Here is a 12,740-nt window from a genome sequence, read left to right on the forward strand (position 1 = left end):
CCGAGGCCCCGCGACAACACACAATGCACCGCACCCCGAGCTCCCCACAGGGCTGCTTCTTTGCACAATGTGACACGCACCCCCTCCCTCCCGCTAAGCGTACCGCTCCGCCGCACAGCGCCAGCCAGGGCCCCTTTGTGCAGCCCATGCACCGGCTCGCATTGTCCTCCCGCACCACCGAGCAGCGGCAGCTCCCTCACCACAAAACAAGACAAGGGAGCGGTGGGGGGAAGATGCTGCTCCAGTCCCCTGGTTCCCAGAGCAGCAGCGGGAGCGCCCTGCCTGGCGGGCCCCACGGAGCAGCCGCGCACGCTCCCCCTTTGTTACCAGCCCCTACAGATGGTGCCCGGCTTGGGTCTCGGGGGGAGGGGAGGCAGTGTAAAAGGGGAGGGGGGGCAGCCAATCAGGACCCGGCCCATCAGCTGACCTGCTTTGCTTACACCAGGTGCACGCTGGCTGCGGGCAGCACAAAGCCCGGCGGAGGAGGAGGGAAGGCGGTAGCAGCAGCAGCGGAGAAGGAGGAGAGGAGAGGAGAGGAGAGGAGAGGAGAGGAGAGGAGAGGAAGACCGAGGGACTGTCTGGCTGAGCAGCAGGGTGTGGAGCGGACACCGCAGCCAGCATCGCTTAGGGCTTGGCCGAGGCTTTGAGTTTTTTTTTTCCCTTCTACAAATTGTATCGCGCTCCCCGCACGCCCCGGGGGCGGGGGGGCTGGACCCTGAACCAAAAAAATCCCAGCCACGTCCCCCACCCCCTTTCCGTGAACGGGGCATCTCCTGCCCAGGGGTAGCGGCTGGTGGATGGGCAGCCAGCCTGCTCCCAGCGTGCGGCTAGGGGCAGGAGTCGGGGCTTAGCATCCGCCGCCCCGCACCCTCTGGGTAAGTGTTTTCTCCTTGGCAGGGGAGGGCAGGCTCGCTCGGAGCTGCAGTGGGGAGGGGAGGGCTGGCATCCAGCAGTGGGGGCTGCCAGTGCTGAACCGGGGGATGGGGGGGGTCAATTTATGACGAAACCTATGTTAAGTGGCCACCCCGGGGACAATCGCAAAGACCGCTTTTGTCTCGACCGCAAAATCGCCCTGAAAACCTTGAGGCTACTTTAAAGCGGTCGCCCACAGCCCAGGCTGACGCAGCCGGCAAAGGGTTAAGGTTCATAATGGGAATATAATAAACGTCCCCCCCCCACCACCCCCCCCCCCCCCCCCAGGCTGTGATCTCCACACGTGCTAATAGGTGTGGTGGTTCCAGGCGATCTCTGCTTCTCTCCATCCTGCTAGAGGACCAGCAGGGAGCTGCTGCTGCCAACTCTATGCCAGACAGTCAGACACAGTGAGGAAAGTTTGCCAGGCAGTGTCCTTTGTGCTGGGAGGGATGTGGGGTAGGGGCGAGGGAGGATGGTGACAGCAGGATCAAGGGGTTCCCTGTCTTCCAAGGAAATCCCAGTCAACCGGCTTTTCTGGTTAGGGATTCAGCCTCGAGGTTCTGGTCCTTTATAGAAGCAAGAGCCCTCCAGTGAAAAGCTGGCTACGGCCAGGTCTGCCCTGTACATGGCTAGGGTATTGTTTGTCGCCACCAAGAAAGTTACAAAGGGTAGTAAGATTTACTGCATGAATAGTGATTTCATAGTGCATTAGGATAATCCAGGGGGACGGAGCTGTTTCTAAGTTTCAAACCCACAAGGGTAAACAAGAAAATGGATAAGATGGTCTTTAAGGAATGTTGCCTGCCATTCAGGTGGGCTTTTGGTGTCCCCCTTACTCATTTTTAAGGCACTTTGCTTTCCTCTAGGCTACTCCAGTTTTGCTTTTGTTTTATGTAATCATTTTTACTAGTTTCCACCACCTACATCATGTACTTGTCTAGTGCATTTATCTCACTGGTAAACTACTGAAATAAAACTGACTACAAGTCATGTATGAAAAAGTAGAGGAATGAAGTTTGATCACTTTATGTATGGAGTGAAACTGGTGCTGATTGTCTAGCAGGGGCATGTATGTCTCTAAATCTCTGATTTGCATGCAAATGTGAGTGTATCCTGGCAGATGTCTTGCCTCCTCCATTCACATGAAGGAATTTGAAACGACAAGGAGTCTTCAGTTTAACAATAGACCTTCAGAAAATGGAATAAAGGCTCTGTGTAAGTTTTTTTTTCTGTTTGGGAATTGTATGAATGGCTGTCACTTTTATCTGAAAGCCAAATTCTTTGATTGTTGTTTGCAATGAAATATTGGAGTCATGACTGCTCCATACCTGTATTAACTTGTTTTGGTAATATTTAAAAGTCTGAGTGGATGAGATGGATGGTAGAGGTAGGGAAGGAGAGTATGATTTGCAATTTCAGCAGTAGCAGTTTACTCCTATATAGAGATTTTTCTGTACCATTATATTTTAAAAAACACTTCAAGTGACACAATTTTGCCCATGTGTACAATTTTCTAATATTGCACATCACAAACTCAGCAGATGAAAATGCACTAAATCTCACTGGCCTCAAATAGGGCCAGATCCTGATCTGGTGTAAATTGAAGCCAATGGTGTATGCAGATTTGCACCAGCTGAGAATCTGCCCTTTTTTGTATTTTATATATATATACACACACACACACACGGCTGATTTAAAATAAAGTACCGCACACATTCCCCTTTCACATCATTATAACTTAATGTAACAATGCAGGATGCTGAAAATCAATAACCTGATTCAAACGGCCACAAACCAAGGACTTTTCTTGTTTTCTCCAGTATTAGCTTGATAGACAGCACTCTGTGCACTGTTCACCTCCCAGCATTGTGAAGCCCAGTAGGACAAAGGGCTTGCAGCATGAGCTGCACGTGAGTCTGGGTGAATATACCTACTAACATGCCAAGAACCAGTTGCCTCTCCTTTTGTTGGAGTCTCATAGGCTGTTCTCAAGAGTAAAAGGGCCCATTCACTGAAAGGGGTTAACCCCTGCATTCTAAAACTTCATGGACGGAGGCATCTAAAGAGAGAGAGAGAGCATGCATTGTATTCAAGTGTTGGATGTTTTGAGGAGGAATACAACAGATGTTAGTCTGCTATTTTACATGTTTCCTTAAGCTATTTAGTGCTGGTTCAATGCATTTTTCCCACTAGGCAATAGGGGGAAATGTAACCATAAAACTTAAATAAAAAATGTTATAGTCGAAAGACGATACAGATGACCCAACTAAGCAGTTATCATTTTTGCCTTAATGCTGCACAGTATTTACCAAGTTACAAATCCTAGCATTAAAGCTCTTCTGTGAATGTTTGTCTTTCTTCCTTATGGACATTTCTAAATGAGACTATAAACCTTTTATTGGAAAGTAAGTAATTTAGGTGCACATGAAACAATCCTGGAGACATTTAAAATGGCCAAAGCCTTACATCAGATGAGATCTCATTGTTATATTAAGTGTTTTAATCAACTAAAATATTTTTCTTCGAGTCCTATAAATTGGAATTAAAAACTTAAGAAAGATACATTTGGACAGAGAAAAACAAATTAATTCATTGGGGGAAGGAAGCATTCCAGATAATAAAATAGGATTTGTTATATCTGATTAGACTATTGGCCTATGTAATCTGGTATATTGCCTTTGGTAGGGGCAAATATCTGATGCTCCAGAGGAAGTTGACGCCCTCTTCATTCCATAATGCTGCATGCATATATAGTACCATACCCTGAAAGGAAGAGATTCCTTCCTCATCCCCCACTGTGGGTGTTCAGTTTACACTCTGAAGCTTGAGATTTTTTTCAAGAGCTGAAATTCATGGAATTGCCATGTAACGAAAATACTTGCTTTCACAGTTCAAAATTTATCCTGAATAGATCTTTATACCATCCTTATAAAATATACATATTCTAATAACTTTATTGAACTTTAAAAGGATCAATTACAGTGATGAAACTAAAAGACTGCTTGTACCAATCATTGAGATGAGTGACATTATATTGGTTAGACAGGGAAATAGCTATATTGCAAATTTCGTGGCATATACGGTGATCTATGTTAATCAGTTAAAAAATTAAACTAATTATGGAAGACTTTCTGCAACAAGGTAGCAAGTTCACATGGAAAGCAGACAGATTTCTATTTATTTTTTTATTCAGATTGCTTTTGAGATATATAGCAAGATCTTTGGTAGCAAGATCTGTTGGTTTTTTGGTTTTGTTTTTAAAGTTTTCAGTCTGGGCATCTTATTCCAACTCATGAATACAGTACAAGCATTTCTCTCAAGAATAGAGCTTTGATTAATATTTAATTATCATAGTCTTATACATGCAAGTAATTGCTAGCTGAATTATTTCAAGCACACATGTTTTGTTTTCCTGCACTCAAAGCAGCATTCACTAAAGTAATGGACTAACCTTGTTGTTTTAGTTTGATGCAATATCAGGGCACTTTGGAGACCAAGGAAAACTTTTCTTTAATTATATTTCTTGTGTTATGCTTTCTCAGTACATCAGCAGCATACTGCAACTGTCAACATTTAGAAGCTCTTGACTTTTAGGGAAAACTAGTTAAACACCTTGCATGAATCATAACTCAGGTACAATATTTAAAATACAGTTTGCATAATTCATTAAAATATTTGTAGTTCTATGACTCTGCTGTTAATTTTTGTGACTATTAAGGATGATGCCACCTCCAAACTTATTTAAACAGATTTTAATTTCATTTTAAAATGCTCACTACTGCAAATGGTGACCTTCGTAATGAAGGTCGTGGTCAGATTGTTTCTAATGTATCAAAGATTACTTCTGGGCCTCTAGTTTATTTGCATGATATTAACAAGTAAAACAAGCTCTCTCCACCTTCACCCCCCCGCCCCTGTTTTTATTCATCAATATCATTACAGATGTCAACCACAATATTTCAGCATTCCATGGGGTACTTACTCAGGCAAAACACCCCATTATGGACCTGATACAAAGCTCATTAAAGTCAATGGGAAAATACTTCCTTTGACCTCAGTGGGATTTGGATTGGGTGCAAACTAGGTAAGGACTACAGGATTGGGCTAGGGCATCAGGAAGAGATGAAACCAAAGGGGGGGGGGGGAATCAAGTGACATTTATAAGAATTGCATTTTATAGCATTATTCAAACAAATACAGTATCTAGCAAGTTGCAAAGATAATGGAAATGTTCACTGAACAATCAAAGGTCCTTCAAGAATTAAAAACTATTCTTACTCTGACTTTTATTGTGATGTGTATATTTTAACTTAAGAGCTGTCTGTTATTTGAAGCCCTGATTAATATAAGTGAGTTATAATTTTCTGACCCAAGCTATCCCAGTTCACATATATTATTCTATTGGCAGACATGTGGTCTCCACAGCTGTCCCCTCATTTGTGTATGAAATAGAAACACTGGTGGCATTTGTATTGTTCACGTAACTATGGTAACCTACATGTGTGATACTTCATTCTTCCAAGCTAAAGGTTGTTTTGTTGTTTTGTTTTCTGGCAGACATTTTGTAGGCATAGAACTGAAGAAAAATCTATATAAAGTTTCTGGAAGCATATAATTCATTTCCCATTTTTATCTGTTTCCATAACATTAATTCACAGCAGTCCTGTATTTCAAATGCTAATCGTGCATCTTCACCTAATTAAAAGCCTCATTCTGCAAGGTGCTGAGCTCATAGACTGGTGAGTGTCACAGAAGGTGCCAAGCAATTAGCAGAATGAAACCATTAAATACCATGGCATCTAAAGTATATTGAGCTTGTTTTTCTACCATAATATATCTTGCAGACCTTGTCTGTCGCACTTTAGGTTTTTAATGTTTTCATAGATGTATGGATGCTAAATAAATATGCCGTTAGGAAAAAGTAAACACGAGAGTTGTAGGAACACTTTTCTTAGCTACAAGTGGCTTAGGCCTGGTCTACCCTGAAAAGTTAAGTTGACCCAGTTAAATTGCTTAAGGTTGTGAAAAATCCATACCTATGAATGAAATAGTTAAGCTGACCTCAGTTTAGACAGTACTAGGTCAACAGAAGTTGCCTCAACCAAGCTACTGCCTCTCAGAGAAGTGGATTGCCTATGCCAAGGGGAGAACCTGCTGTAGCATTTCAAATGTTGACAATCCCATAGTCTTAACATCTAGCAAAATTACAACAAAATGGGGGAAAATGAGTGACAGTAAAAAACCAAAACCCCTAATCTACACTAAACCAATACTGTCATATCACAATACTAATAAATTGTGCTTCCCAAAGGATTGGTCTCTATTCTGAAAAGCTAAGAGACTCAAAAGACTAATTTTTAATGCAAAATAGACCAATGAACATCTGGTTTTGAAAGACATTAACTTTGTCTTGTCTTCTTTGTGGTTATAACTGACTGAGCTGTTGTAATCCTTTAATCTATTGAAAGCAGTTAATCAATAATAGAGCATACCTTTTCTTAAGCTAAGAAACAAAACAATTTTTAAACTACATTTTCTTATTCATTGCTTCTTAAACAACCACTTTACTACAAATCTGTTTACGTTGGCCTTTTGTGAAGTTCGATGGCTTCTCTCAGTTTTTAAAAGTATGACAATGAATGCCCAAGGTGAGATTTTCAGAACCACTCACTGTTGACCTAACTCTGCTCCTGTTGGAGTCAATAGGCATTCATTGACATTAGGGGGAGCAGAGTTATGCCAAATGCTCTTGAAAATCCTGCCATAAAATACTCAATATACTTTGGGTAACTTTAACTTGTAATTTGCAAGTTCTCAGTGGAAAATTTCATTTCTCCAAATTCTGTGGTGCAGTTTTCTTTTGATGATGCACACCAGACCTTTGGTCTAGATCTTGCTATTGACTTAAGTGGCAAGAGAACAGGGACCAAACTTTATTTAGAACACAGTCTCAAGATAGGCAAAATATACTTGATCTAGAAGGTAGATATAAAGTTTAAGGAAAGGCAAAGTAATTTTAAATACTGGTCTTAAATGTTTAGCAGGACATTGTTTTGAGATGTAATGGCTCTAAACTATGCAGGAGTTATGAAAGTGCCCTAGAGATAGTCTTTCCTTTATTTTGTACAATAACCTTGATTCATAATCCACTTTTCTAAAATGCCAACCATCATTCTTTTTATGTGAGCATGGTTTGATACTTTTTCTCTGCTGCCTCACAAAGTTTAATACCAAAGGGGGAAAAAAGACTCACGGGTTTTATTTAGGAATTGTTAGCATCTCATTCTGATATTTAATTTAATAAACTCCTGTGAATACATCAATTTATATGGCTGTCACCTTTGATTAGAGACCTGGAGAGAAACTGCTGTTTCTACAGGGAAGCAGGAGATCCCAAGTCAGTTGCTGTACTGAAACTGCAAGTGGATGAAAGTGACAATAGGGGCTTTTCTAAATATAGTTTTTTGATTATATGTATTTTAAAAAAAAGAATAACCTAAACATTCACTTCCAAAAGTGCTGGTCCAAACTGTGTTCAGAGTTACATGGCTGCAACTCCCAAAAGGCTTCAAACAGAAGTTGTGCTCATGTAACTTAACAGAATAGGGTTCCCTGTGATTAGTAATCTCTTCCACATTACTTGTTTCATGGATTGTTACATAGCCTATGACACTTCTTAAGCAGTTAACATTTATCTGTGTATTATAGCAGTAAGTGTATAGCCGGACTCTCCCTACCTTTATGCTGCAGTTTATTCAAGAATATGCGCTAAGTGGGCCAAATTCATCCCTGAGGAAACTCTATTCAATTCATACAGTGAACAGTTTCAGAGTGGGAGACTGGCCAGTCCTCGCTTATAGACTGCTCCCCCTCCCCAACCTGAAGGAAATACTCACCAGCAACTACACACCACACAACAAAAAACACTAACCCAGGAATCTATTCCTGCAAAACCCCTCTTGCCAACTCTGTCCCCATATCTATTCAAGGGACACCATCATAGGACCTAATCACATCAGCCACACCGTCACCTGTTCACCTGCACATCTACCAATGTGATATGTGCCAGCAATGCCTCTCTGCCATGTACATTGGCCAAACCAGACAGTCTCTACACAAAAGAATAAATGGACACAGATCAGACGTTAAGAATTATAACATTCAAAAACCAGTTGGAGAACACTTCAGTCTCCCTGGACACTCAATAACAGACTTCAAAGTGGCAATTCAACAAAAAAAAACTTCAAAAACAGACTCCAGTGAGAAACTGCAGAACTGGAATTAATTTGCAAACTGGACACCATCAAATTAGGCCTGAATAAAGACTGGGAGTGGATGGGTCACTACAAAAACTACTTTCCCCATGCTAATTTCCCCTTACTGTTACTCACACCAACTGTTTGAAATAGGCCACCCTGATTACCACTACAAAAGTTATTTCCCCCTCCCCCCGCCCCCGTTGATAATTGCCCTCTTCCACTTTAATTGAATTTTCTCATTTAGAACTGACTCCCCACTTGGTAAGGCAATCCCATCTTTTCATATGCTGTGTATTTATAGCTGTCTACTATATTTTTCCACTCCATGCATTTGATGAAGTGGATTTTAGCCCACGAAAGCTTATGCCCAAATAAATGTGTTAGTCTCTAAAGTGCCACAAGTACTCCTCATTGTTTTTGCTTATACAGTGAAGATGCTGGAGGTTCACCAGGGCTGAAATTGGCTCATGTGACTTAATAGCTGTGTCTCATGCATATTTCCACCTCAGGTTCTCTTGATGTTCAGTATTTCCATGGTGTTTTATAGGGTTGACCAAGAGTTTTTGTTGTCACAGTTGGACATGTTGATAGACCGTTGCGGAGCAGTTTTATGCACATATCACTAATTCTGCCCCAGATAGTTTTTAGGAAACCTAGAAACTGTGTATGTTCCCTTTCCCCCACACAGTTATTCATTTTCATGGGTTTTTGCTATGACATATGCAAAGCACAGATGCCAACTTTCATGTGGTAAATAAGCACCCTGACTTTCACAATAAGCCAAAAATCAAGCTAATCCCATTTCAAAACAAGGCCAAACAAGCCAACAATCCTTAATAACCCCAACACACTGTCACTGGATATCCCCGGCATGCAGTCTGGGTCTGTGGTGGGCCTGCTGTGCATCCCTGACTCTCTTTCCTCTTTCCCCCTGCTTGCCAGGAGCCAATCAAAAAAAAGGAAGCTGCTACAAGCAATAAGTTACTATTAGCCAACAAGCAACTCTCAAGCCAATTAAGCAAAAAAAAAAAAAGCCCAATTTTTGCATTTTTTTCCCCCACAGGTTTGGCATGTCTGATGCAAAGTTGACTCAGATACATCTGGTCCCTGCAAGAGTCTGATGGTGATTGACATCAGAAAGAGATGCTTTCTGGGACGTTTGTATTAATCAAATTAGGAAACTGCTCACAGCACCACCTTAGGGACTCTAAGATATGGCTTATGTTATCCCACCAGAAGACGTCTGTTAGCTTGGATCTGCATCTGTAAAACAGATCTGTCCCTCTGACTGCAATACTTCAAATGGGACCACTAATCCCACTTGGTGAGAAGTTTCAAGACAATTAATAGGGGGAAATGGTCTTGCTTAATCTAAATAAAATGTTTACATGGTTTCTCCACCATACTGGAGATCTGCTTAGCTTATGTTCATTGAATTCAGTCAACAGAACTTCAAAATCATTAGCCAAGTTTAGATGCAATCTTTGGAGTTTGTTTTACTTTCATGAAAAGTTGACATGAGGCCCAATTCTCCACTGACTTTCACTCCAAGAAGCCCCACTAAGGTCAGTGGAGTTTCACAGGATATTCATCAAAGCAGAATTTGCCCTATAAAGTCTTCCTACTTATAAGCTTACAGTCCTAATCTAGCACCCAGGGAAGACTGTGCAAAGACTCCCATTGATTTCAGGGGGAACTGGATTAGATCCCAAAGCTCTGGTTCGGTTTAACTATTGCGCTAGGTTTCCAAGCAAGTTCACAGATTCACTTGTCAGCAACACACTGCAGGATCAGGGCCTAAGAAATTAAACTAGCATAAAAGCACTTTGCTAAACAGATCAGGAAGCAGAAAGCTTATAAATTGGTATTTCTTGTACATTTTGTTTTGTATTTGCAGATAGAATAGTTGTGGTTGTCCAGAATGCAGGAGATTTAGATTTTTTTGTTATTATAGAAAGTCTAAATCAAAGCTGTTAAACGTGGTAACAGTACATGTAGTCTATCACAGATGTAATAACTCCTATATTTTGTGTTTGTTTTTTATGGATCACTTGCTTAAGCAACACCCAAAATACCTAGTAAATGCATAACTTGCTAATGTGCATATTAGTATGAAGATCATTTATTCTGATAGGGCCTTCATCAAATTTAAATTACAAATATCTATTACTAATTAGAAACTGACTAAGTATTGACATTTTAAAAAACCCACCATCCTACTAATTCTAGATATTGAAGAAGGTAGTTGTAGATCCTGATTTCACCTGTGGGTAAACAAAGCTGCTAAATGAACTATTTTCAAGAACCAAAAAAAAGTTTGCCAAGAAACGACAACTTAACGCTTTAAAATAACTTCATTACAGTACAAGATACTTTGTGCACTCAGACAAATGGTCTTTGTCCACTAATTTATAAATACATTTATATACAAAACATTTCAATGTCTGGATAAATAGTCTCAATTAGGTAAAGTCTTCACATTCTGGTTTAATAAAAAATAAAGCATCAACAGTTTAAAATCTTTACTGCAAAGTATAAATTGCTATTTCTGTCAATTCCACCAGTTATTGCTCATCCTATATATTTCTCAGAATTTTAAATAAGCAATTATATTTATGGGAAACTTGCTGACTTGAAAATGACATGCCTGAGGAGCAAAATTTGGGAATAGTTTCTATGTCCTTGTTAAGTGTGTGCATAATATTGGATATACAAATTCCCCTACTCTCTGTAGGTCTGTCTTTAGATTATGAACTACTCAGAACAAGGATCATGCTTTCTTTTCGATATGGAAAACTCATTACTTGGCAAATTTTGGGTGCTACTGGAGATGCAGTATGATAAATATTTGCTTGATGTTTTCTCAGTTTTCAGTTGAGATGGACTTGAATCTTTTAGATGACGACTGTATGTTACCGGCCATTCCCCCCTCCCACCATGATAGCAGTTAAATTATTGGTGGAAATCTCTCCCTCCCCCCCCCCCCCCCCCCAAAACCCCCCTCTTTTTAAGTAAGGTACTGGGTTTAGTTTAAAGCAGGGGTCGGCAACCTTTCAGAAGTGGTGGGCCGAGTCTTCATTTATTCACTCTAATTTAAGGTTTCGCGTGCCAGTAATACATTTTAACGTTTTTAGAAGGTCTTTTTCTATAAGTCTGTAATATATAACTAAACTATTGTTGTATGTAAAGTAAATAAGGTTTTTGAATGTTTAAGAAGCTTCATTTAAAATTAAATTAAAATGCAGAGGCCAGGACCCGGGCAGTGTGAGTGCCACTGAAAATCAGCTCCCCTGCTGTCTGCGGCATGCGTGCCATAGGTTGCCTACCCCTGGTTTAAAGTGTTATATTACCAACAGTGAAAGAAGAACCAGGAGGTTCTCCAGGGGGAAAAAGAGCTTACGCAGAAAACTTCATGTAGAAAACTATTCAGAAGAAAAGTGTCCTAAGGCACTAGTAAAATAGGAGGAGAAATTATGCTACCCAGTAACTTGACGAGAAGTTATTTTCACTAATATCAACTCAACTTTAATCCAGTGTAGTAACAAAAACAAATCAGAGGCTGCTTAATGGAATTGCTTCTATGCTATCTTGACTTGGTTAGGTTCCAAATCCTGTGGCTTGGTGTTAACAACTTATATATTGGATCTTTAAGCACCTACCATGCTTCATCTGTTTATTTTCTTACGGGTGTATTCACAGTATTGAATGAGCAGTCAAAAGCCTCCATGCCAGCCAATTCATTACACTGTTTTTATTAACCTACATATAACAAAACACTATGTAATATGGGACCTGATCCTGTATTCCTTGCACGCACACAATTGCCAATGAAGTCAATAGGAATGCAGGATTCACCCTCTACAATATAATGTTTATACATAAGTTGCACAGAGACACACTGTAAAAGTAAAGCTTTTGATTTTATTTAAAGTTTAATCACTATGGTCATTACAAAGTAATTATTTTAGTACAGCCCTATAAAGAAAAAATAAAATTACCAAAGTGCAATTTAACAACAACAACAAGGCTCTGCCCCTCCTTTTTTACTTGTTTGTTGGTACAAAATCTAGGCTATAAAAGTAAATGAACTGTTTGCTTATTATCATTGCAAAGCTTATGTGCTTCCTATAGCCATTGCCATTATGATGTCAATCTTATAAATTCACACCGAAACTGGCTCATTGATTTTTATTTTTTTGGCAACTTTTTCTAGCAAAGATATTCCTGGGTACCACTCACTGTGGTACGAACCACCTACAGACTGGCTCTGCCCAAGCAGATGGGGAACCCAGATAAGTCACAAAATGGAAGCCTCCGCTAGAGCTGTGTTGGAAGCAAAATAACCATACTGGCAGGGAACCAGAGGGGGAAGAGAGGGAAAAGCTATTGTCTCTGGCTTAATGAAATGCATGTGCAGTTCAAGCACACACATTTTTCTGTGGTCCAAGGCATTTCTCACATACACCATATTTTTATTACTATTTCTACCAATAAAACTATCACTCATCAGATAAACTAGGCAAGGTCATGACATTCTTTTCCAGCACTCTCTCCCAGCTCCCTAGT

The 12,740-nt window shown here is 40.4% G+C and overlaps 1 protein-coding gene across 3 annotated transcripts in view; it reads left to right on the plus strand.

Annotated features, from left to right (window-relative positions):
* Positions 1-530: 530 nt before the first annotated feature.
* LRRN1 (leucine rich repeat neuronal 1) overlaps positions 531-12,740 on the plus strand; it is a 34,495-nt gene continuing 22,285 nt past the window's right edge. The window contains exon 1 of one of the 3 annotated variants that reach the window (XM_034776391.1): positions 531-875. The gene's annotated coding sequence lies outside the window, so the exon portion shown is untranslated. Of the gene's footprint in view, positions 876-2,111; positions 2,131-9,264; positions 9,499-12,740 lie in introns of those variants that run through there. The other 2 variants (XM_034776394.1, XM_034776393.1) reach the window with 2 other exon arrangements.

This window comes from Trachemys scripta, chromosome 7, assembly GCF_013100865.1.
Source record: "Trachemys scripta elegans isolate TJP31775 chromosome 7, CAS_Tse_1.0, whole genome shotgun sequence".
In the NCBI taxonomy this organism is placed as follows: domain Eukaryota; kingdom Metazoa; phylum Chordata; order Testudines; family Emydidae; genus Trachemys; species Trachemys scripta.